At 36.7% G+C, this 25,902-nt stretch overlaps 1 protein-coding gene and 1 non-coding gene across 3 annotated transcripts in view; one reads left to right on the forward strand and one right to left on the reverse strand.

The window, feature by feature from the left end:
• The window catches only part of LOC136847412 (uncharacterized), a 654,742-nt gene that overhangs the window by 211,909 nt on the left and 416,931 nt on the right, over positions 1-25,902 (forward strand). The window contains exon 1 of one of the 2 annotated variants that reach the window (XM_067119069.1): positions 19,766-19,874. The exons of the other annotated variant lie outside the window; for it this stretch is intronic. The gene's annotated coding sequence lies outside the window, so the exon portion shown is untranslated. Of the gene's footprint in view, positions 1-19,765; positions 19,875-25,902 lie in introns of those variants that run through there. 2 annotated transcript variants of the gene reach the window in all.
• On the reverse strand, positions 8,913-8,984 carry TRNAE-CUC (transfer RNA glutamic acid (anticodon CUC)). The gene has a single exon. It is a non-coding gene; the product is annotated as a tRNA-Glu (tRNA).

Genomic DNA, 25,902 nt, shown 5'->3' on the forward strand with positions numbered 1-25,902 from the left:
ATCAATCATTATCAATAATTTGTAAATTTCACCTTCATTACGGCACTGAATAATGCTGATGGGTTCCGGCGCTTGGTCTTCAAGACTTAAATTTTATAATCAATCAATGAAGAGGGCTTTTTTAATATAAAATTAACATACTGGACTAAATTTCAACCTTTATTGTTATGAGTGACAAGAAAACAAGATGTAAGTGTGCACTCTAAGGGAATAAGCTTATCATAAAAAGTGAACACTGTAGGGGAATAAGCTTATCATAATATTGAAAGACTTTAAATCTTGTTCGTGATATTTCCTGTGTTGGAAGATAACCTTCTTATTCAATTCCTGAGTGTCCAAATGGCTGAGAAGGACCGGGTTAAAGTCTTACTATATGAGTGCCCTTTCACATTCCACAATTTTTAAAAAAAGGAACTCAAAGCAATTTCGAGCTATATTATGAATTTAGGCTTTTATACGATACAATAAGTTATAACAAGACATTTAGCATATAATTTTCTACCATTAAGAAACATTACACACCTTTTAAACACTAATAATTTTCGAAAGTAAAAATGTATTACTTTAACACTTCGGATAATGGTCCAGTTACAAAATACAGCTTAATTTTGATAACACCATCAAGTAGGCTTAAGTCTTTCAGAGTTAATATCATTAAATATTGTTAAAATGTTTGGTTCTAAAGGAAAAGGAACATTGAGTAGGTTGATGAAAGGAAAGAATTTTTTTTGTCAAATGTCAATGAGCATGTCCCATGTGGTCTAGTGGCTAGGATACACGGTTTTCACCCGCAAGGCCCGGGTTAGATTCCCGGTACGGGAAAGCCTTTTCATTCACTTCAGTCCATACTGGAAGTATAAAAAAAAGTGATTGCTCTAATTTCAGATCTTGCAATTGCTTTAATAACATGAAAAGAAACTTAACTTCATTCACTATTATCTTAGCCATGACATAAGAGAGATAAAATCAAGGAATGACGCGAAGCAAGACTCTCTGCCAGCGCAAGTCTGACTTTAGCAAAAACTAAGTAGCCTAAATTTCAACAACTACTGTTATGACTAAACGTGAAGACAAGATCTGAATGAATATGAAGTTAAGCATGTCCTCACTGAGTGTGTGTTCCTCCTCAAATATAGTTTATAAAATTACAAGTAAATTTAGATATTCACTCGCAAAAGCCACTTGATGTTTATTTTTTGGGAAACTTTACTGTAGTACACCTAAACACGTTGTGTCACCCTTTTTAGTTGGGTGCTTTTAATTTAATCTATAATGTGGCAGTGACAAGCCGACATCGGCTCCTCGGTAGTTCGTAGCATTCCTCAGGGTTCTTTTACTGTCTCATGTGATCTGTCTATTTCTGTGATAGTCGTCAGCAGACGTCCAAGTGATTTTATGGATGTTCATTTCTTGGAAAAAAGTGCCTCTAGTTACCAAATTTTTGCGGCAAAAAGCCAAAAAATTGACCTCTATTTTTGTTTGTAGTCTCTCTTAGACTTTTCTGACACATTACATTCTCCGTACCCTCGTTGTTTCCACCAGCCTTTGCATTACTATCACCAGCAACAATTCTTGTAACTCCTGGCATTTCACCTGTAATTTTCTGAAGTTCTGTACAAAATTCATCTTTTTTTCGCTCATATGTTAGTGCATTGCATTATGAATAACCGGACAGTAAAGCGGCTCCAGTCAGATTTAGATCATTTTTTATTCCTTCAGTCCTTCTTGTCGTATTGGATAAATTTTATTCTTTCAGTCTGTACTATTATTGCACGAGATATTTGCAGTACGAAGTAAGCAATACACGTATATAGTGTTCCTCCTACTCACTGCCGACTTTCATTTTGTGGAACAAATGCAAAAATTTAGCGCATGAAAAGTACAGCTTGAAATATTTAAAATCACCCGTATTTGACAAGAGCCCTCTTTACTGTTTGGCTTGCCGAAGTGCTCGTCTCTACATATCGCCAAAAAGATTGAAATCGTTATGAGATTCGTAGAATTTTGCAAGCGCAGTTCAGGGAATTCTGTGTGCTATATCTGTCTGCTGGCTCTCTGAACGTCTACAGTAATTAAACAGTGTATTTTGTATTAAAAAAATTTTTGACTGCTTAGTTGCATCGTGTTACTTTGATCCCTGTTATGTCGATTAAACTCAGTCTTTGGAAAAAGACGGATCTTATTGACAAAATAACTTACTGCCAAACTAATCACCGTCTCATACCCCAGACTTCGGAATACTGTATATATATATATATATATATATATATATATATATATATATATATATATATATATATATATATATATATATATATAAAAGTTGGTTAGCGGTTGTTAGAACGTTTTTACTTTTGGGTTAGCAAGAATAATAATAATAAAAAAGAGTTGTTATTAGAGGTAATGAACGTTAACATCAGGGTACAATACTAGACAGGCGGTATTTATTTAGTCTAAAAGGTTATTACCTTTTGTTATATATTAGTACTTGTCCGGATCGCTCAACTAAAAATTTATTCCTATGCTGAGAATGGAACCCCTCCCTTGCAGGTGAGAGCCGCGTATCCCAGTAACTAAACCACTCTTATCCATAGAGCATTTCGTCATTTATTTATCAAAGTACCCTTGGGCTCCGTTTGGGGCCTCTTCACTCGGAGCCCGTGCCAAAATAGCACACTGGTGGTCGCCCTGCGTCGTGGCACCAGATTCCTTCAGTTAAGCCGTCTGTTTTCGTGATCGTGAAGCATGCGGTTCAGTGGTATATCCTCTCTCTCTCTCTCTCTCTCTCTCTCTCTCTCTCTCTCTCTCTCTCATAGTTAAGCCTGTTTTAGAGCAAGTAGATTTATAGTAATAATTACAAACTTTATTTCAAATGATAAATATATAATATTCGGTATTAGAATTAGGTGTTATAGTGTTGGATGATTGGGTATCAGGCATGCTAATAGGTCATCCTCCTAAGACCTCTTTGAGGTTTATCAAAAAGGGTGTATTTGTTGCCGTGCCAAGGTGAAAATGACTTTTGCTACTTTGTTAAAGCTACGTTTCGGTTATTTTTTTAAATAATACTCGGTTACTTTACGGAAGCTGTCGATGAAATTAACGTGTTATCTCTCTCTCTCTCTCTCTCTCTCTCTCTCTCTCTCTCTCTCTCTCTCTCTCTCTCTCTCTCTCTCTCATAGTGAAGCAAGGGGTTCATACAACTCTTGCCGTTCTCTTGAGACACCGAATTAAGTGAAAGCAACTGTGTAGACTTGAATATCTCAATAAACTTCATCTGCCTCCTGAGGTTAAAAAATTGCTACAATAGATAAAGCCTGTTGTTACACCATATAGGAAATTAGCAGGAAGTTGTGTTAGTATCAGTAATAGTAGTAGCTTCTGGTAGCAGAGTATATTAGAGTAAAAATAAATAAGCATTACGATAGATTATGTAAATAATAGTTTAAATAGTGATTTTAACATGTTTATAATTGCAACTGCTCTCTCTCTCTCTCTCTCTCTCTCTCTCTCTCTCTCTCTCTCTCTCTCTCTCTCTCTCTCTCTCATGAGGGTCGAAATATCACCCATTTGAGACCAGAGCATAAATTTTCAGCCACTCGCACGATTTAGGGCACCCTTTAATGACGCAGTTGTCTTAACATTTTGCGTATAGGCTGGAGGACTTACAGCGTTTATAGCAGATGCTTATACCATATTGTCAAAAACAGATGTTGCATTCGCATATCGTTATACCTTTCATATGAGGTATAGTAATGGAATTTGTTGTGCATGTCTCAGTTGTGCAAAACACACCTAAGGTATGAATCTTTTTATTGATGGATTGTAATTACAGGACTTAATTCTAAAAAGAAAATTATTGTTTTTGTATTTCATTGGTGACCCTTGTTGCTGTGGCACCGGCTTATAATACTAAACCAGTTCAGTATTTCTTCTCTCTAAGATATGGAGTTGTACAGTACATGTGAGATGCGCCAGCGGACCCAGAATATTTTTTCAGTGCATCTTAGATGTGTGAGTGGACCAGAATATTATCCACCACCGTGTTCTATTTTACTAACGAGTGTTTATTATGGTCCAGATTTAATGACGGAAATGTTTTGCCACTCATCATACAACTCTTCCCTCGTCAGAGGTTTCTGCACTCGTTATCTGTTTACGACAGTTTATATTTTATGAAAGGATGAAAAAGTTATATAACAAATTTTATGGGGGCGGTTCAACATAACCTGGCCTAGAAGAACAGATTATCTGACTTACTGTTAAGGTGAAGGGTACATATTACATTATAAGCTCATTGTGGTTATCAGCGTAGTGGGTTAAATTAAAGGGGCGTTGTGTGTATGAACTTAGCTAAGGTGCCCTGCTGTAACTGGGGTGAATATTACTAATCAAATCGTATGCCCTGTATAAAAGCCACGGGTTCGTTCATGGCGTCTTTTCGGTTCTTATTGCAATATAATTGTCTTCCAGCGAGTAATGATTACACCATTATATTCTATCTCTATCTTCTTCATTTGCTTGCAGTTTGCGCCTGACGTCCCCGTGCAGCTTCATTGTGAAGCTCTTGTATACACTTGCATTGAACGTCTATCATCTTTTGACCTTGTGTCAAATTGACGACTGCGCTAATTAATGGGGATCATTCTTGGAGCTTAATCCTTTTAAGAAGACAAAGGCAAGCAACTACTGGGCGCATTAAGATAATGGAAGAAGTGAACAAGGTGGCGTTGATAGCTCTTGGCTTTATTTATATAAATAGTTTACAGGAAAAAAAGTTTCTTTACCTTTTTTTTTATTTTTACTTAAGTTTTATCTTGAAGATTTGCAATCTCTTATAGATGCTTGCCTTATTTATTTTTAATTTGTATGAATTCGACAGGAAATTGTAAATTATAAACTGGTTGAGGTCTAATTGTAAAAAAAAGAATAAAGAGAAAGAAAAAACAAAAGTAAGTAAGTATCGTGTTGTACCAAGGACAAGGAGCAAGAAATGTTCCATCAACGAGTATAAATGGCAGTGGTACTTCTATTGTCCTTGAATCTTCTTGCTTGCTCTTAGAAGTGCAAGTTCATCCTCGTAAAACTACATATTCTAACTGTTCGCTTGTCTTGCCTGTGTCAGGCTCTTATATAGGTGCATTCCGTTAAAATATATTGGACTTCCGTTGACGTAAGCAGTGAATTTGTACCTGATAGCTAGTTGAATATAGTGAGCCACAGCCAATATGGACATGAGGCTACCAGCTTCTTAAAATAGTAGTTGAAATTCAGAGGTGTAACACTTTCAGGGCCCACTCCTCTTCTTTCAGATTGCTAAATCTGCTTCTGAAAAAATCATGCATTGTTTAGATGCCACAAGTTCTCTTCATCCTAGCCAATAAAGTTTTATGTCAGCCTGATTTGCCCCCGTAAGGAATCTTACTTTCGTAAATGGGGTGCCGTCTCTCACCTCGACTGTATTGAATCAAAGGCAATGCTTTGCTTCATAACTTTGCCCTTGCCTTATTCTCGATACACTTTCTCTGTCACCAGGTGGCTCCTTTGTTCCTATGCTCCATAAGTACTATTTCTGTTTGTGTTCCTTGCTCGCGGGTAGAATAACGCAACCTATCAGATGACTCATAACACCCGTTCTCAGTGAGTTTTCTTTGACAATTATAAACTTTCATTCTTTGAGAATCATGTCTGTTGCTTTCTGGCATCAGCAACTACAAAGGGCCATAATCACATCACATCGTAACAAAAAAGGGAGGATGATTGCATATTCACTGTGCTCCTCTGTTTTGGCGCTATCACTTTTGGGTAGGGTATGGAGTGGACCATTAGAGAGTCAACTCTCGCTGCCAGTTGTTGATAATGTGAATTTCTTGAATGACTAATGATACCTTCTAGGTATTCTCAGTGAGTTTTTATGGATCCACTGTCTCTCCCCTTGCTCATTCTGTAGGTGGCCCTAACCCCTGTCAAGAGGTAAAGACCCAGGTATTTACTGTATATATACTCTCTTATTGACTTCCACTAAACTCTGGGATGCTAGATTGATTAAACTATTCAAAAGGAAATATCTGTGTTTGGTATGGCACATGCATCCAAAGTCATTGGACCGTGAAGTCTTGTTTGATAGCATGAAAATTTATGGCTTAGTGCAAAGTATTAAGATTAAAGTTACATCTGATCCTAAACACTTTGATGTTTGCATTACTCTCAGACAGTGCTGCTGCATATCAAGATTTTATTTACTTTATGGAAAACCCAAAAGCAGATTGTGAGCGCAAAGTTTAGATCGTTGAATTCCATAATGCAATAGATGTGGAATATGATTCTGTCCCAACACTAACTGATGTGTCTAACTCACTTGCCACACGAAATGATTTAAGATTCGCGCGGAATTTTGCTTCATACAAGAGATGGTTCAACTTCATGAAGAGTCCTTGAATGTCTCCAAAAGTAGCTCCTTGCCTCAAACTTCTTAAATGCTATGGTGAAAACATTTCAGTTAATGCAGGTAGTGATGCACAAGTAGCTTCTCTGACTAACTTCAGACCTTCTCCAAATAGAAATACGGAAGCATTTGTTCCTCACAGATGCATCAACACCAGAAATGAGGTAGTATTGAGCAAAGAACTCTGCAACTTCTTATTAGAGGAAATTTTAAACAGATGTCCTCCTTATGCTTGTGCATTTAAAAAGGTGGGTGGGAGCAACAGCATCTATTGACGTACTCTCCCAAAACTTTGCATGACCACATAACTTTTCCCGGCAGGGGGGGCTATTGCCGTCAGTGCACCTCATGCGGTGCATTGTAGGCATTAGTTAAGGGTCTTTGCAGCGTCCCTTTCTTCCATCTTACTGTCCACCCTCTCCTAACAATTGATTCATAGTGCAACTGCTTTGAGGTTTTCCTCTTGTTACACCTTTCAAACCTTTTACTGTCAATTTCCGTTTCAGCGCTGAATGGCCTTAGTTGTCCCAGTGCTTGGCATGTATGCCTAAAATCTATAATCAGTCAATCACATAACTATTAGGTATCGACCCATCAGAGTTAAGAAATTCAAAAACAGGCGTAGCCCTGCGTTCAAAGGTTATGATTATGACCACATTAAGTTGAAGTGTCAAGAGCAAACAGATATGCTATGTCTGCTCAAAAGCGTATGATATCGTCATTCGCTGTCCTGCTGTTAGGGTTTGTTTTCACTCGATGTAATTTTGAACAGGGTATCTTTAAAATTGCAGGCAGTGTGTAATAATTGGCGGGCCTATGCAAAAAACTGATGGGGAACTAATAAATGCCCTTAGTCAACAAATACTTTATCTCCTTCATATGTCATCATTCACCTATTCATTATCAGTCATATCATTAACTTACATATTTCGCCTTCATTATGGCGCTGAGTAATCCTGATGGGTTCCGGCGCTTGGTCTTCAAGACCTAAATTTCGTAATCAGTCAATCTATACCGTATAGTTAACAGCGTTAGTTAACACTTTTGAACTAAACTTGAACAATAATGAAAAGGTGCCTCAGATTCTGTGAGAGTTTTTGATAGTTTCCAACCTTTAGTCCAAAATGCTCAAGAGTGGCTCTTCAGATTTCTTATCTACACAGAAATAGTAATTTCTGCTGGGTTTTCTCTCTTTTGGGAATTTAGAAAGGAAGTGAAAGGAGCCACGCTCTGATAGGACAAGGGCATACATTTTTGAGGAAATGGCGAGAGAGGTGGCTGTCCTTGCTCCTTTCCAATAATAAGATATAAAAAAGAAGACAAATTGTTTTAAATTTATTGAAGATTAAGTAAACCCTCCCCCCCATAAAAAAAATTTGGAGTTTATGTTCCAGGATAAAAAACGGTAACAAGCCTTAAAAAATCGCTGAGGGTTGGCGAGAAAGCATAGCTGCTCTTTACAATCGTGAAATGTTGTAGATAAATTGTGATGGTTCGGCACAGATCGTAGTAGAATCGTAAGTGATTGCATTCCGTAACTACTTGTAGCCATTTCATAAATAAGAGTCCAGCCACCACAAATTTTGCAGAATTCCAGTTCGAGTGTGGGAAGGGAGGTCTAAATCCATGTTACTCATAATTTTTTTGGTAAAGTACATAAATAAATAATTTAGACCGGATATGTATGGTTAGTACAATTTCGAACAATAGTCCTTTACTCAGTAAGTTGGTTCTCCATTTTTTTTCTCTCTCTCTCTTTTCGTGCTGTTGGTACTGTTTAGTCACTGCTTTTCTGAGATGGTTAGGAGAATTCCTTCCTCCTTTTTGGTATCCTCGTAACTCACCTCTCGACATCACATTCCACTTTTATTCTTGGGAATTCTGCAATCAAGGGATTGCTGGATCTGATGTATGCTTCTGTCCCTCTTTCAACATTTGGCATTGTCTTCTCTCTTCCAGTTCCTGTGACTTTAAAGCTTTTCACTGAAAAATGAAACTCATTCTTAACTGAGAAGTTTGGATGTGTTCAGTATTTGTGACAGGGTCACTGAATTAAAATACGTTCTGCATGGAAGGAGCATTGAATAAAGAAGCAGCATTGAATCAAGAGCTCCTTTGATATAGAGTTAAGATTGTGGTTTTATCATTCAGTCTGGTGGATACTTTTAAATTTTTATGCCTTTTTCATTTAATTGGAGTTGAAGATTGTTTTTATCTTGCCTTTTTTTTTTTTTTTTAACTTGCCTGTCATTTAATGTGCCGTAAAGGATTGTGTTTTTTTTCATGTTTCTATTGAAAGTACCATTCCAAATTGATTTTTCCAGGAAAGTTAAACCCACGAACCTTTCATTGTTATGGTGTTGCAGAACTGCTACGTTGACATCTTAGTGTGAGTGTGGCAACTAGTAGCAAAAGCAAATTGCATTTCAAGCTTTATTTCTCTTATATTCTTGTCAGAACAAAATTATTCCCGTGCCGGGAATCGAACCCGGGCCTCGCGGGTGAGAGCCGCGTATCCTAGCCACTAGACCACACGGGAGATGAGGGAATGGTGATGCCCAGAATTTAAATGTTGCCAACAGAGAAAACGATCATACGGGTATCTTGTTCGAGGTAGAAAATGGGAAACTAGGCCCTCAGTACTTTCATAGTAAATGAATAATTAAATCTGCCGTTAGAGAGCAACTGATTTTATTGCTATTTTTTTATGCTTTCAATATGAAGGCATTGGTTATTGATGTATAAATCAATACATAGCGTCATGGACAAAAGCTGCAGCATTTATTATCGTACAAGTAGTGTAAAGAGGCCTTCCATGTGAGAGGTCATGGTTGATGTTTAAAAAGGTGTTTAGGGCTTTATTTCTTTTCATTATATTTAGGATTCAAGAATACTTGTTATCACATTTCTTTTTAATGTGTTGTTTAAAAGTTTGTTTTCCTCACGCAAATCGCCCGGCTCTGTAATTTTCATTATTTTCATTTTGATGTTCGCTTGTGGCGTAATGAAAAAGGCCGTCGAATTACTTATTAATTATTGTTCATATTAATAACAGCCAGAAAAATGGTAGGATTATACAATAGCATTATTTAAGGGACCGTATTTTCTCAGTTCTTGGAAACTCGTCATACTGTGGTATAATCCTTTACAGTAATTTCTTGACCGGCTGCATTGCATAAAAAAAAAAAATCTTTCTCCGTCTAAGATAAACGTGGAAATCGGTATGAAAACGGCCTGCATTTGAATTATTTTACTTATACTGCTTTTCATCGCAATAGAATTCCCATGCCTGGAATCGAACGTGGTCCACATATCGTAGCCAGTAGGCCACGCGGGGAATGTCAGTCTGCCAGTGACGCAGAGATCTTCGTGCCAATTGACGCCAAAATAGAAATGGTGTTATGGCTACCTTGTGCTGGGGAGAAAACGGGAACCGGGGTGCATCTTAGTTAGAAAACGACAGATTTTTAATGCAGTGCTTTTTTATTTTAGAAGTTTTGAGCACTATAGTTATAAGAAAATATATTTTTTATAGAGTGTTTCATATTTTTCAGAATAAATAAATGTTGTTAGTCAGTCACTGACAGTTGATACAAAACTATTCCATGTACGTTCTATTTAATTAAGAGATCAGTATTTAGGCAGATTTGCCTATTCATATGATAAATATTGTATTGGTTGAACTCTGAGAGAAGAAACAGCATTGGAAATTGAAAGGTTTATCAAGTGTAGCTCATATTTGTTCTTGTCATGCCCGTAATTAATTGGTGTGTTTATATTTTAATAGTTTTCCTGTTTAATTTGAAGATCAGGATTGTATGTTATCGTAAATGTCATTTTACGTAGAGGCCCCTCTCGGGTGAAAGCCGGGTATCCTAGCCTTGAGACCACACTGGAGATAAAAAGTTGTTAGTAATCTTTATTGGCGCCGAAATAGAAAATGGTATTATGGGTTTCTGCTGACAGAGAGAAAACGGGATCCTTGATTCTTTGTACTTGTAAAATATATTGGAATGATTCTGTTAGAATTTGATACTATTGTTTTTTTAATATTTGCTTATAATCATGTTATTAATTTTTTGTAAAGTTGAAAATCACGTTTTTCATGTGAATGTTGTATGGTTCCGTAGGTAATAATTTTATTATTTATGATGTTTCCTTGTGAGCTGTTAGTAAATTTTACAGATAAATAACAGATACCCATAACTGTTATAGTAATATCCTTGACTGTTAACTACGTAATCAGAACACCACCTTAGAAAACTCAACATTTATATCAAAGGTAAACCTTGTTGTTTTTTAGTGAAAGCCAAATGCGGTGGCATCATTATTAAAAAGACTTCACGTACCGAAAATCAAACTCGGCCCTCGCAGATGAGAGCCGTGTATCCTAACCACTAGGCCACACGAGATAAAATTATGATGTCCGAATTGTAGTTCGCTGCATCACAGAAAACGACAATATAGCACCTTGTGCCACAGAGAGAACGAGAACCAAATTCGATGCAATTCAATAGTGAAGCGATGCGTTCATGAAGACGTGGTTTTAGTCGATGTATAAATGCATATATAGTCCATTAGTCGTATGATTTTCTTCCTGTGTGTAATTCAGTATTGCGTTTTATCAGGCTTTCCATTTACTGTCTTTTTTCTCAATATGTTTTTACTGACCATACTACGTGTTGTTGCCTTTGTTTTTGTTGTTATTTTCAGTGATGCTCGCTTCAAGCCAAGCTAAAATGTTGAAAAGTTATTCAGACATAAAAAAAAATTACAGTCCAGGAAAGAGATCGTGCGTCAAGGGTACAGAGACAAATATTTTCGTAACTACCTAGAAACCTGTCATTGTTATAGTAATATCTGTTCAGTCTTGACGAGTTTATTTAGTCCTTATGTCTATCGCACGTTCAGTTTATCGTGGATCTTCCGATAAGCAAAGTCAGTTACTTTTGGTGGGTTCAGTACCCGGGTGGGTGATCAACCAGAGATGCCTTGTACCAAGTATAGGGAGGTGTATGTGAGTAGCAGCCTTATTCCAAAAGCACAGGAAGAGAAGGGTAACAGCTGGAGGTAATCCTTTGATGGTCTAAGAAGGTTAACTGAATTTATAATATATATATATATATATATATATATATATATATATATATATATATATATATATATAATATTATGAATAATATGTGTATATATATTATATATGTGTATATATATGTGTGTGCGCGCGCGCATGTGCGTGCGTTTGCGTGTGCCTGTGCGTTTGCATGTGTGTGCGTTGTGTTTATGTGTATGTATATGTGTGTTATATTACTGTTCCATATGGCGTTCTTATACTGTATTTGTGATCTGGTTAATACCAGTGTTGTAGAGTTACGTAAATGTACGTTAATTGCGGTATAATTTAGTAATCGATGCACTTTTCAGTGAGGTCATGACAACAACAGAAAGGAAAAATGTTCTTAATTGAGCATCAGAAAATGTAATGTTGTTATTGAGTTTATTCGAATACGTTAAGGAAACTATTCTAACTAACAGTTAACAACACTGAGGAACAAATGTTACGTCAGTGGACTCTCGGCTGCATTGTCAAGTCTTTGACGTCAAGACCACTTACATTCATTTAAGTAATTACTATGTTATCGCTCTACTGATGAAAATTTGCTCGCCTTTTTTTTTTAGATGATAATTTAGATTAAGCTTCCTTTTTTTTCGTTATGTGCGTGTCAGCTAATCTCTCTCTCTCTCTCTCTCTCTCTCTCTCTCTCTCTCTCTCTCTCTCTCTCTCTCTCTCTCTGTATAAGCATCACAGGGAATTTTCCAGTCTTGTGCACGACTAGGAAAAAAGACGAGAGACAGTGCTTGCCAAATTAATAATGAAGCTGAAGAATTAAAGAATAACTGGTGTGCAACAGAGCCGGTCGCCAGGCGGAGTAAAGAGGAGATTCTCGGTTAGAAGTAAGATGGTAAAATTTAGGAAAATCAGATGCTTTCGATGAGCAAAGTAAGGTAGATAGCCAGTTATTTTTATGACCAGTTACGGTCTTTATTTATTTCGTATACAGTGGGGAAAGGTATGTTACACGTCTGTCCTCACGAAGTTGTAATCTATAAATAGGAGCTTACCTTTTTCACGTATTCCCTAGATGATAAAAATCCCGTTACGAAGCGTATAATTTTTTTTTTTTTTATCCGATCATTGCTTGATTCAGTGACACTGATTCCTTTAGTGTTGGTATTATAACTACGTTTAGTCCAGTCTTTTCTAAATTATTTCAATAGACCTTGTCACCCCCTTTTTCGGGTATGAGTAAGCAGACAATAGTTTGAGTAAGAAAACAATAGTTTTGATTATTTATTTTTAATCCTTTCCGGAATGTCAGTTATTGTTCTCCTGTTTATTTAAATAAGAACCAGTTCGAAAACAAATTAAAATCCCTACAAAGCGAATTCAGTTAGCGCCATTAGAAAATTATTACCTTTGAGGCCTGTTATTTTATTATTTTTTAATTTACTTTCATAGATTATCGCCGCTTAACGAGATTTTAAAAAACTGTAGTTTAGATAACAGATTCGACCTACATTGTCTTTCTGCTTTGTTGATTTAAATAATTTCTATTGGATTTGTAAAAGTATTTTCGTTAACATTTGAAGAAAAAAATATTTTCATAAAAAAACTGTTGACGTAATGAGAGAGAGAGATCACTCCTTTAAAGGATTTTGGATATATATAAGTTGATTCAGAGAGAGAGAGAGAGAGAGAGAGAGAGAGAGAGAGAGAGAGAGAGAGAGAGAGAGAGAGAGAATTGCCCCACAGGTCTTTTCGATCACAAAAGCCGGAGCTACAACCCAGGCTGTCAGGGTTCGGCATCAAAAGTAATTAACAAAAAAAATGTTCATTTTTACAAACGCTTAAAATCGTTAAGGAAATAAGACTTGTAATTAAATCTTAATTGAGACAGAGGTCGCACGCCGGAGTGTACGCGACTTGTGAATGAAGCGTGAAAGCTCCAATTAAAAAGGTCAGGTGAATAATTGGTTGGTAATTATATAGGAAAGGTGCTCATTCCTTTCTCTCTCTCTCTCTCTCTCTCTCTCTCTCTCTCTCTCTCTCTCTCTCTCTCTCTCTCGTGCACAGACATACATATATTGTATGTATGCATATATATATACATACATATATTATATATATATATATATATATATATATATATATATATATATATATATATATATATATATATATATATATATGCAGGTGTGTGTATATATGTGAGTGTGTGTGCGTGTGCGCTTGTATATATATGTGCACACGCACCTATCACAGGATGTGTGTATTTTAATATATATATATATATATATTATATGTGTAAATATACAGTATATATATATATATATAATATATGTGTGTGCGTGTTTATATATGTGTGTGTGTGTGTGTATTTCTAGAAAAGGAATAGATATTTTCCCGTGTTAGTCACCCTTCAACTACAGACTAAATAACCCTGTACGTTGTATTGTCTTCTCCACGGTTCCAGAGCTTAGTAGAGTTTTTTTGGTTATCCGCTACCAATAGGGCATCTCCCATTCTTCCGTTTCGTTTGGATGCGTAAACCACTTCATTTTGATTTCGTCGCAACATGGAAACTCTCTGATGCTACACTTACATGTCAACTCGCACTCGTGCTGTCTTCTCGTTTACATCACATAAATAGTTTGAATAATATTTGATCACAGAACCATGTTTGATTGATGGTAATGCACTCGACAGTGTGTAACTCTCTGCAGATGTTATTCGCTACTGACACACAGCTTGTTTGAAACCATGAATTTCACATGCAGACGTTTCATTTCACAATCTAGTTTCTTGAGAACTAACTTATTAATGCAGTCAGCCAGTTCACCATAAGTTTGTTATTAAAACAGTGAGAAATAAGAAATGCAGAGGTTCAAATGGTAAACCCAGTGATAGACTTTGAGGTACTAATGGAAGAGCATCTAAATATAACAGATCGAATATTAATTATGGGAAAAGTAAGATTGTGCCACCCATGTAATATAACCTTATGAAGAAATAGTGGAATTAATAAAAAAAGGCAGCCGACTATAACTGTCTTCATTATGGTCTACCAAAGTTACAGGGTTTAATTGGCAAGTAGTCAAATTAATGGAAAACAAATAGATTAGGTTACGCCCTTCCTTAATGAGCTTCACCGGTTCTCTATTAAAGAAAGCTGATAGTAAATATTTGTTTTTGACGTGTGTCTCGATAAAAAACTGAAATATGCAAAATACATTTTGCATAAATATGCCACCGAAAGTTTGAGTACATGAAGAAATAATGACAAATTAATGGTGCCAAGATGCAACAAAGACGCTGAGAAACAGGAGGTACCGTTGAATGTACAGTAGGCCAAGGTCTAGAGAATACCTCTAGACCTTGCAGTAGGCTTCGTTGCCCAGACTGTTCATGAGGTTGCCTTGTGAATAATTGTGAATACTTAGAGGATATTTAAGAAGAAACGTAAGGCACGTTAATCGCAACTCTGTTGTGACACGGAAGAACAAGCCTCATTCAAGAAAACTGTAAAAGCTTAACTGACAAATGAATAGGGTCCGCTGCAGGACCAACTGATGGCCGAACGGTGGGCCTCTCAAAATAAACAAGGATGATGATGGGCATTGTTATTGTTGATAATACAACGGCCGTAGACATACTATATTTTGAACAACATTTCAAACAACTTCACTGTAATGTTGAAGTATAAGATGTTGGGTAAATTTATGCTGTTTTAATCATTAAACGTTTTGCTAACACCTTTTTCACACTTTATGCCCTTCAATGTACTGGATATTTTCATAGCGTGCTCACTTCCTCTTGTGTTCGCGACGTCTCTTTTGTTGCGTATCATTTTCATGCTTTCCATCCCTTATTATTTCTAAACCAGTGTCTCCATCCAGACAGCCGAGTAACTGGTTCTGTTCTATCTCCTCTAATGTGAAACGACTTGCGCTTTTCGTCGGTAGCTAAGATTAACATTCCTGCTAACAATTCCTGCCCGCATGTATATTTCTGCTTCTATGTATATATAAACATATGTAAACACACTTGCACATATATTATGTGTGTGTGTGTCATGGTAGGGAGTAAGCGTCCAGGTAGGCCTATTTTGCCCGCAAGGAAGAGAATCACGAATCCAGTGTTCTTGCTCAACATTTCAACCCATTTGGTGTTAATTTGCTTTTCATTTTCAAATGCTTGACCCTTGCCTCTTTTAACTCTACACATTTATTTGACATTCTCAACCATTGCATTTTCCACATTTATTTTGCCATGAGTTAAGATAGGGACTTCAAAATGTTTTAATTATCTTAGGTCCTTCTTCATGTTGACAGGTTAAATTCGGTTTGTGCCAGCTCTTTCTTGTTTCTTGATCAGCCATGATTGCCTTGAGCTGCGCCTTGCCACTTCTCAGGCCATCGGGTGTTGTTTTTTACTTCGTTGCCTTTCCCGGGCATTGTATTCTATATCTTGCACCTCCTTCTGTTATTTATCCTTGTCGCTCATGTCCCTGGAGGATTGAACGCTGTCAGCATTACCAGTGTCAAGGTCGTAAAAAAGAATATGTGATATTCACTGTAACGACCTTGCCATGGATAATGTTGATAGCGTTAAAGTGAATATGTGATATTGACATGTTTTTATTTACCCTTCTATTTTTTGTCGTAGGGCGCAGAGAAGTAAGTGCAGCCTGCATGCATTATGCAAACTAAATAAGCAGCATTAATATACTGTGCTTGAGTAAACCTATATGAGAACATTTGTTTTTTTTTATGTTGATTATTTAACACACCAAAGTTTTTTATCCGAATGATTACTTTTACTTGACTTTTTTCCCACAAAAACGTTGCTAGAAATGTTAATCCATGTCAGATGTAAATTGTAAAAGAATTAAAGGAAATCAGCATGAGTTTCTGAAAGTGCTAATGGGTTTGGTCCATACCGTCCCTCTCAGCAAGTGTTCCATATATTAAAGGGAACTGCTTCTCCTTAGGTACATTCCCTGGAGTGAACTTATACTTATGGGTCAGGACTGGTTATAAAAAAGTGTAACAGTTGTTTGGTTGCAGAATACCAGAACATCTACATTCTCTCTCTCTCTCTCTCTCTCTCTCTCTCTCTCTCTCTCTCTCACACACATGCTTTCACTCTCTGTGATTTTGATGTTTTGTTTAATGATTATCGATCAACGAACAAATTTGGGGAATTCTTTTGACCGTAGTTTGGAAAAGAAATTTTGTTTCCTTATTACGGTAGCCTAGTCTTCCGAAACTAACATTTCTAACCTAATTTAATACCAATGAGAGTGTTGTAAAATCCCCAGTACCTAGTTTTGCTCGTGTTAAATGATCAGAGTATTTAAGCAACAGAGAAATTGTTAAAAAGCACGTTAAAAGAAGAAGAAGAAATTGTTAAATCAAATGTATGAAGTTAAGAAGAATCGCAATAAATATAGAAAGAGAGACAGAAAAATGGAATAAGATAGTTGATATATAATCCAGCCTTCGTTTCAGTGTATTAAACTGTGATCCGGCTGAATGCTAGTATTATTGATACTTTCACCCATGACTAAGGTCCATGTTGTTTGGAACTGACGATAAATAATTCGTAACAGATATCACTGAAGTTTTTTATCTTGCTTCGGGCTGATCGATATATTGATGGTAGCAGAAAGTAAATGACATTAACTCCCATATTTTCATACATTTTATCATCGTGAATATCCTAAAATGTCATCCTACCATTACTATGTTCTTTAATTTTGCGAACTAACGAAACTGTAAAATCAACGATTGTAAACACTGTGAAATAATATAGCAGGTAAAAACTACCGTATATGCGCATAACCTCTCAGTGACGAGTGTTCATATGAACCAATCACGATTAGCGTCATTGATATCGCCATTTGTTTTTGCGGAGTTAAAACAGGGACTTCAAAATGCTTTAATTATCGTAGGTTCTTCTTCATGTTGACAGATTAAATTCGGCCTGTGCCAGCCCATCCATGTTTCTTGATCAGCCATGATTGTCTTGAGCGACGCCTTGCCACTTCGCGGATCTCCGGATGTTATTTTGTCCTTTGGTCACGTCAACTCCAAAAAAAAAGCAGCCTATAACTGAAATTCTCCCTAGGGTGTTAGTGCCGTCAGTGCACCTCATGCGGTGCCCCGTAAGCATTACTTAAGGTTCTTTGCAACGTCCCTTCGGCCCCTAGCTGCAACTCCTTTCATTCCTTTTAACATACCTTTGCTCATATCCTCTTTCTTCCACCTTACTTTCCATCCTCTCCCAATAACGATTCAACACTATTTTCAGCGCTGAATGACCTCAGAGCTCCCAGCGCTTGGCCTTTGGCCAAAATTTTATATTCCAATTCCATCTTCACTGCTTTGTCTTTTAATTTTCACCATTATCCTTCTGTCTCTTCTTATCTAGCTGTCCAGCTTCTTTAACTTTCCTTTGCTCCATTCAGTTATGTTAGTAAAAAATAGTATTCAAGGTCGTCGGAACCTCTTCGAAGCAAGACGAGACGTCACACCGAGGTAGAAGGAATGCTTATCCTTGAAACTTTCCAAGTAAGGCTGGTGATCTATGGATTCAACTGGTTTTCTTAAAGTGGAGAGGCGTGTTGGCGTAGCAAAAGTAAAAGGGCAATACTGAAGAATAGACTAGAAATTGCAGTGTAGCCGGCACTGTAAGGGTCAAGGCAAAATTCCAGGCTACGGTGGCTCTCTCTCTCTCTCTCTCTCTCTCTCTCTCTCTCTCTCTCTCTCTCTCTCTCTCTCTCTCTCACTTTTAATTCTTAACTCTCACTCACACGAGTAGCATGTTTAATTCTTCAACATTCGCTCTTTTCTCACTAATTCTTTTACCATCATTCTCTCTCTCTCTCTCTCTCTCTCTCTCTCTCTCTCTCTCTCTCTCTCTCTCTCTCTCTCTCTCACTTATTTAATTTTACCATCAACATTCTCTCTTTCTCACTAATCATTCTCTCTCTCTCATCTCTCTCTCTCTCTCTCTCTCTCTCTCTCTCTCTCTCTCTCTCTCTCTCTCTCTCTCTCTCTCTCATATTGTTTAATGGTGCAGCATCAACTCTCTGCTCTTTCGCTCAACATCCTGCTTAATTCTGCACCATGTATGTTGACTACACATGTCAGCACTCATGGCAAGTCGGATTTTCCTTATAAATCCTTACAATAATTTAGCTTTTCCAATGTCACTGGAGGTTGAAGGAGTGTGTGTGTGTGTGTGTGTGTATGTGTATGTTTTGTCTCCAGTTTCAAAGTTTTGTTTCTTCTAATGTTTGTAAGTGATGTTTTTTCGGGGAAAATTACCGGGAAATATTACATCGTGGAGATTATAGAATCAAGTATTTAATGTTATTTTTTTTTCTAGTTTTCAAGTTTTATTTTTTCTAATTGACTCTCTCTCTCTCTCTCTCTCTCTCTCTCTCTCTCTCTCTCTCTCTCTCTCTCTCTCTCTCTCTCTCTCTCTCTCTCTGGTAAGTTAGAAGGGTTCAGTATAATACGTTTCTCTATTGTCTTCTCCACTTTGCATTTGCAAACATTTTATTTTCATTTCTCTGAAAAGAACTTGTTTGAATAAACTCAGTTCTGCATGAAGGTCATAATGGGGCTAATTCCAATATTTGTTTGTAGGTTGAGAATTGAAAGGCGTGTGTTCGGGAAGCAGTTTATTTGATAGTGGTAGGTTTTGAATCTGGAACAAGGTTGACAGCTGATGTTATTTTTATGTCATTTTATACTGTATTGTTTTTACATTTTACTTGGCGGTTCACATACCTAAGTGACTTTTTAGTATTGATTTTGTTTTGTTATTTTTATTTTCATTTTGCTTCATTTAACAACGAACAGTAACAACTGTCTCATGTTCCACAGATAATCGATTTTAGTATTCATCAAGAGGTAGATAATAACTGGCTCTACTAATTAATTACCCAAGGACCAGTTTATTTATTCATATTCTATTTTTGTTTTTCTTATCATTTTTATGGTGTCTACCATCACAGCGTCCACCATTCGTCAAACCCCATTTCACTTGACGGCAGTTGACGTTTTAGGGTTGAAAGCCGGAGTACTTAAAGGACTGAACTCTCCTCCCTTCGTGTTTTTTATAAACGCCGGAGCTGACTCGGTCCTTTCCCTATTGCACTGGTGATGTGTAACCGCACTTCCCCCTCCCCTCCTTCTCTCTCTCTCTCTCTCTCTCTCTCTCTCTCTCTCTCTCTCTTGGCATCTTTTTTCTCTTTGACATCATTTGTCTTTCGGTTGGTGTCTGAGACGCTGTCTGTCTCTTTCTCTCTCGCTGTGGATTTGTTTCACATTCAGCATTGAGTGAAATGCACTTGACGTAAGCGAATAGTGATGTTGATATATATATTTTGGTACCTTTTTGGTGAATATTACTAATTTTGTGATTAACTGTGAATGATGTGTGTGTTCACCCATGTAACATATTTTTGCTTTTTTTTTTTAAATTGGCGCTGATTCATATGTGAGTAATAATATTTAGATTTAAAGTTTTTTTTATATTGCTATTACTTTTTTGTAATTTCTATTTATACTCATTAAGGGTAAGTAATTATTTTTGATAAATTATATTATGAGTAAACTTCATATTTTGAACATCACAAGAATTTTATGTTTTCCGTTCTGGGATTTTGATTTTCGGTGTTTGACATTCTTGTAAGATTTCCATGTGATGTATAGTGAATAGTGATTATATTGTTCTTGTGTGGGTCAAAATATTTTTAAATAGCTGATGTTGATATTCATTTGCTTTACATATTGAGTGGAAATATTTGCCTTGTGTAGGAAAAAATAAGTAGTAAAAGCCGGGAAGGGAATCTGTTGTAATCAAGTTTACGGAAACGTCGGTGTGCGCCAGAATATGAAATATTTTGAAATAACGGCTGATGTTATTAATTTGTGACACTGTTTTCCCAGCGTTGTATACCCGCAAAAACAAATGCGAATCATTACCACACATGAGGGAAAGGGTTATTTTACAGTAATCATTTCCGGAAGTGTGCGCATGCGCCAAGATATCAGAGCTTTTGAAATATCAGACATTTGTTTAAAAGATGATTTCTTTATATTTTAAGCCAAAGTCAGTTGCTTGCCATTACCTCATGCAGTCAAGTATCCCAGGCGCCAAGATATCACAAGCATACCAAAGGAACTTTCCACTGACTTCGTTAGCCGGATGGTTGACACTTGGTCCGTAGTGAGATAGCTTACGTTGCCTGCTTGCCTTTCGCACATTTGCGATAGGCGTCGCAGTTGTTTCGGTCTGTGGTTAAGTCGCTTTTGTATTTTTAAAATTAGTGTATCTCAGTGTGTTTGTGTGGGATGGGGATTTATTTTTAATTTCTGTATCTGGATTTATGGCTTGTTTTTATAATTTCTAGAAAAGAGTTTTATTTTTTTCCATTTATTTTTTGAAATTACGTTTCACTGAAGTTTGATGTGTGGAAGTATGCCTTGTTCGCTGTGAAATTATTTATAATTCAGGGTTGGGTTATTTATGTATTCGTGTATTATATGAATGTACTTTTGTTTTGAAATTGTTATGGGGAGTGTGTTTCCTCATAAATAATTTTACTTTATCAAAGTGAAATTTGGTTTTCTGTGATCATTCATCTTTTGATGCCAGTTAATGAGCTAAATCAATTCATCGATGTATGTGGATTTTTTTTTTTGAGAATACGGTTGAAATATTGTCTTTTAACTGCATGTATTATTTTCAAGATTTTTTTTTATTTTATTGCTAACATTATAATCTGTTATGTTGTTATCGACTTATTTGTGACATTTCCCATGCGACAATCGTTTGTTCTGAAGTATCGGTTAATCAAAAGGACTTATCCAGTTGGACCGTAATGCATAAACACTTCAAGAAGTATTTTATCATGTAGAACATTTGCACTAAAGTCATATAAAAATTCATACTTTTTTTAAAGATCCTGATACAACAGCGAATTTTCTCATATTTTGATATATAAAAAAAATCTTGGCATATCCGGACAAGAATCAGTAACGTTCCTTGCATGTTTTTAGTGCATATTCAGTGAAGTTTATCACTCAGATTAACGGACTTCTTTGACAGAACGCTGATAGACGAATTGGGTGATCTCGTCCATTTTCGGCTTAGGCTAAAACCGCTTTTATGGCCGTTCCGTAGAACTTCAAGTTTTTATATAGGAGTTTATTGTGGCGACCTTAATCTCACTTTCAGCTTTGCGGTTTTTGCGTTTGGTACATTGACAGGTTCCTGTAAGTGTTGAGAAACTTTATGGTTTGTTTTATATGTACGTGGTAATTAGGTTAACGATTATTATTTGTAAAAAATAGAAGTAGGTTAACGATTATTATTTGTAAAAAATAGAAGTAACAGTGGTAGGGAAGTGAATTAGCTTTTAATGCTTATTAGCCGCATCAGTAGTAGTCGTAACAATATAAGTAGTTATATTAGTTTCTTTTCCTTTTCTCCAAATGACGTGACTTCTGATGCCCTGAGGTTTATAATCACATACTCTCTCTCTCTCTCTCTCTCTCTCTCTCTCTCTCTCTCTCTCTCTCTCTCTCTCTCTCTCTCTCTCTCTCTCTCTCTCTAGGAACAAATAACGTTTATTAAGACTCTCTCTCTCTCTCTCTCTCTCTCTCTCTCTCTCTCTCTCTCTCTCTCTCTCTCTCTCTGGAACAAATAACGTTTATTAAGACATCGGCGTTCGGGCATAATTAACTCCAGACCTTTGTTTACGACGGTCACGTCACTGAATTGTTTTGGACTTCTTTCATGCGCAGGTTTGTTCCTTTGAAGTCATTAGCTATTGTAGCGTTATTTTTAGGTATTAATTGCTCTATTGCAGTGTGTGCCTTCCATTAATCTTGTGATGGTGCTTTCATCCGATGTGTTTGGTCTGTCTTTCGCTGAGTTTGGCTAGTAGGCACGTTCATGTAATATGGACTGTACAGTAAATACAGGCTTGAAAGTTCATCGATTTTATTACAACTGTAAGCAGTTAGAGAGAGAGAGAGAGAGAGAGAGAGAGAGAGAGAGAGAGAGAGAGAGAGAGAGAGAGAGAGAGAGAGAGAGAGCTTCATTCATCCACTCACTAAAACTTCGTTTGTTTTTTAAATTCTGTTCAAACTATTTCAAGTTGGAACCTACACTGTATTGATATTCTTCATCTTTGCCAAAGACATAGGTGTTTAGAAAGTTTTGTATGACAAAATGACGATTAAATAACCAGTTTAGGTACAGTGTCTTTTCATTAAATGAACTTATCATTATTTTATTTAAGACCCCGAAATTTTATTTTCCTCAAAATCGAAAAAATAAGAAATAGTCGGGTTGTAATTTTAATACTATTTCGCTTTGTTTTTTATTATATCAAACTCCCTTTGCTTTACAAGTTCCTAGAATGCTTAAGAGATAACGAAGATTGGGAAGCGAGAAGATTCTAGGTGATAGAAGCAATTGAAAAATTGTTTTGGCCACAGAAGGAAACTTATGTTCTCGAGCTTACGACCAAGTAATGGTATCTTGAAAATCTTTCATTACCTAGGTTTGTAGAATGATATGATTGTTAGGCTAAATTAATTTCTCGGCTTTATTTTTTTCCATTCTTTATTTTCTGTACTTTCCAAAAAAACATTAGGCTGGCATAAGTTACCCTTTAGAACTCTTATTTTCAGATTAGCTCAAGACTTCGTTCTAGAACTTATTTTTGCATATTTTCAAATTTTTGGAACTTCTGTCGCTAACAAGTTGTAATTTTGATATTTAGACGCCTTATGTAAGTTTTCTCGTTGCGCAATGGAAATGCTGTAATGCCACGTTCACAGTACAAATTGTTTTAACGACGTCTTTCGAGCTGGTGTTAACATGGGGTTCTTGCGTTGGCAACGCCAGACTATCTTTAATCCATCAGTCGGGTAGTGACACCAAAAAAAAAAAAAAAAAAAAAAAAAAAAAGACTGTAAGACAGCTAGGATGTCGTAAACTGTGTTTGAATTGCATGTGAAGTGAATATAATTAAAGAAACTTACATAAGAATGTTGGATGAACGATGTTCGCAGTGTTTCGGCCGTCTCTCCGTTGGACTGACCTTGTATTATGATGTAACATCCACTTTTCCCAACTTCCCTTTGCTCTCTTCATGTTTTATTGGTGAACTTTCACGTTACATTTGTAAAACCATCTATATTTTGAGGGTGCTTGGTGTAGAAGATTTTGAATTGTTGAATGCGTTTAAAAGTTTCTGTGGAAGTTGAGATTGCATTAGATTGTGCAGGTGGGAGAGTAGATGGTTTGGAGTAAGATGAGTCTGTAACAAAGGTGTTATGTAGACTAAGCACAGTGTTGTGAGTTGAGAAAATGGGTCATGAATGAGATGTGGAATGGCTGATGCTTATAGAACAGCAGTAATGTTTGATGGCAGTGAAGAGTAACTGCACAAACTTGTGAAAGAGCTTGAAATTATTTGCAAGAGAAGAAATTGGAGCGTACAGCAAGAGGACGGTTATAAGGGTAAATAGAAAAGAGAAGGAAGGAACAGGAAAGGATAATGTGAATTTCTGGATAAACAAGGTATTGGTTGATTTTAGAGTACTTGCAATGGATAATGCTACATTGAGAGAAAAGTTGAGTCACAGCGAGCCAAGGAATCCAGCAAGGTTTGCTCTAAAGACATGGAAGTTGAAATGTATCAAGGGGCTGCTAAATCAACTCTCCTTTAGGAAATGAAGTGTTGATGTTGAATGCAAGTGAATGAGCATAAGAAGAATGGAATGGATGGACAATCTAGAGATATTATATAGAAGTGGCAAAAACGTTAGAATAAACAAAAGTATGATGAGCGTATTTTGAGATGGTTTGGTCATGTGAAAGAATGGAAGATAATAGTTTGGTGAAAAGTGCATAACTCAAAAATGTTAGAGTAGATGAGATGAAGACAGAAAGTACCAGACAGAAAATTGGAGTTGTTAGGGGTAGGGAGAGACGAATGGGTGGAAGAGATATTCAAAAGGAATTGTCTTTGGATAAAATAGTCCGAGTTTGCTTTTGCTATTTCATACCGTGGATTTCAAGAGTGTGGCTAACAAATTTCATTAGTGGATTATACCGTTTAATGTTTTATTTCTCACGGCGTTTAATGACTGAAAGTTTGTGGTACTGCCCAAAAAGTTTTATTCATGTGAAGATTAAACAGGAGGAAACGTCACCCCGATTTTGCTCACTGCCCAGGCTTATTAGGGCCCCACCAAATCAAGCCAGACAGGCACAAACGAAGAAACTTCTAGAAGCCTGGCGAAGGTGGAGACCCCTAGTTGCCACTTTCCGAGAAGTGGAACAGCGCCGTCGTGAGAATTAATGTCTTGGGTGAGTCATTGCCACGCTGAATGGCCCATTTCGTGCGTGTTGTCCGATTATCCCTTTTTTAGAAGGCCGTCTGATCCAGGGCAAGTACTGTAATTTGCAGCTCACGTGTATGGTCTGTGGCTGTGGGAGAAGCCGATGGATGCCCACGGGGTGTTTTAATGCCGTTCAAGATTTTTAATGTTATACAATTTCTGTTCAAGATTTTAGTGCCATCTTGGCTAAAGAATGGCCTTATTAATATCAAGGACATACTGCCATAGTCCAATGAAAAGTCCTATCTTTTCTTAGAGATTAATCTCATCCCTTTTAGATAAGTACTATTATGCGAGAAGATAGCATGATCTTTCGCAGTAAAGTAGCAGCATCTTTCCACTGGGAATATTGCCCTCTTTTCTTGTGGTAGTATATTACTTCGATGAGAGAAATGCCGTGTTTTTTAATAAATTCAAATGCCACCTAATGGAATTCTGTCTTTTCCTAAGGAATGATGGCATCCTCCTGTATGGGAATAGTGCCATCTTTTAGTAGTGAATGCTGTTTTCTTGACAAGATAGCATAATATTTAGCGAGGTCATTAATGATGGTGCCATCCTGCTTAAAACTACTATGCTTTGTTTAATTGGCTTTTCATTATTTTTGTGCAAATGTTTTTAATTCCTGTTTCCACCTACTGAAACAAACGCTAATGTAGCCATGTCAAAAACAATACCATTTGTCCTGCATTACTAAAAAAATTATTTAACGCAATCCGAAAATGGTGTCCGCGCAAGTATCAGAATATATAAAGAAAAAAAAGAAGCCCTCTAGGTCATGATTGTCATGATGATGACGGTGCCATAAGAGTGCACGAATAACGGGGTTTACTCCACAAGTGGCCATAGCAACCACTCCTCTTTCTAGAAGGGAGTGGATACAAAGAGAGGATCTGGGATGTGAGCAAGAAAAAATGAAATTAAAAGATTTGTTGAGGTCGAGGAAGGGTGTGGGACTG

Source organism: Macrobrachium rosenbergii, chromosome 16 (assembly GCF_040412425.1).
Source record: "Macrobrachium rosenbergii isolate ZJJX-2024 chromosome 16, ASM4041242v1, whole genome shotgun sequence".
Lineage (NCBI taxonomy): Eukaryota > Metazoa > Arthropoda > Malacostraca > Decapoda > Palaemonidae > Macrobrachium > Macrobrachium rosenbergii.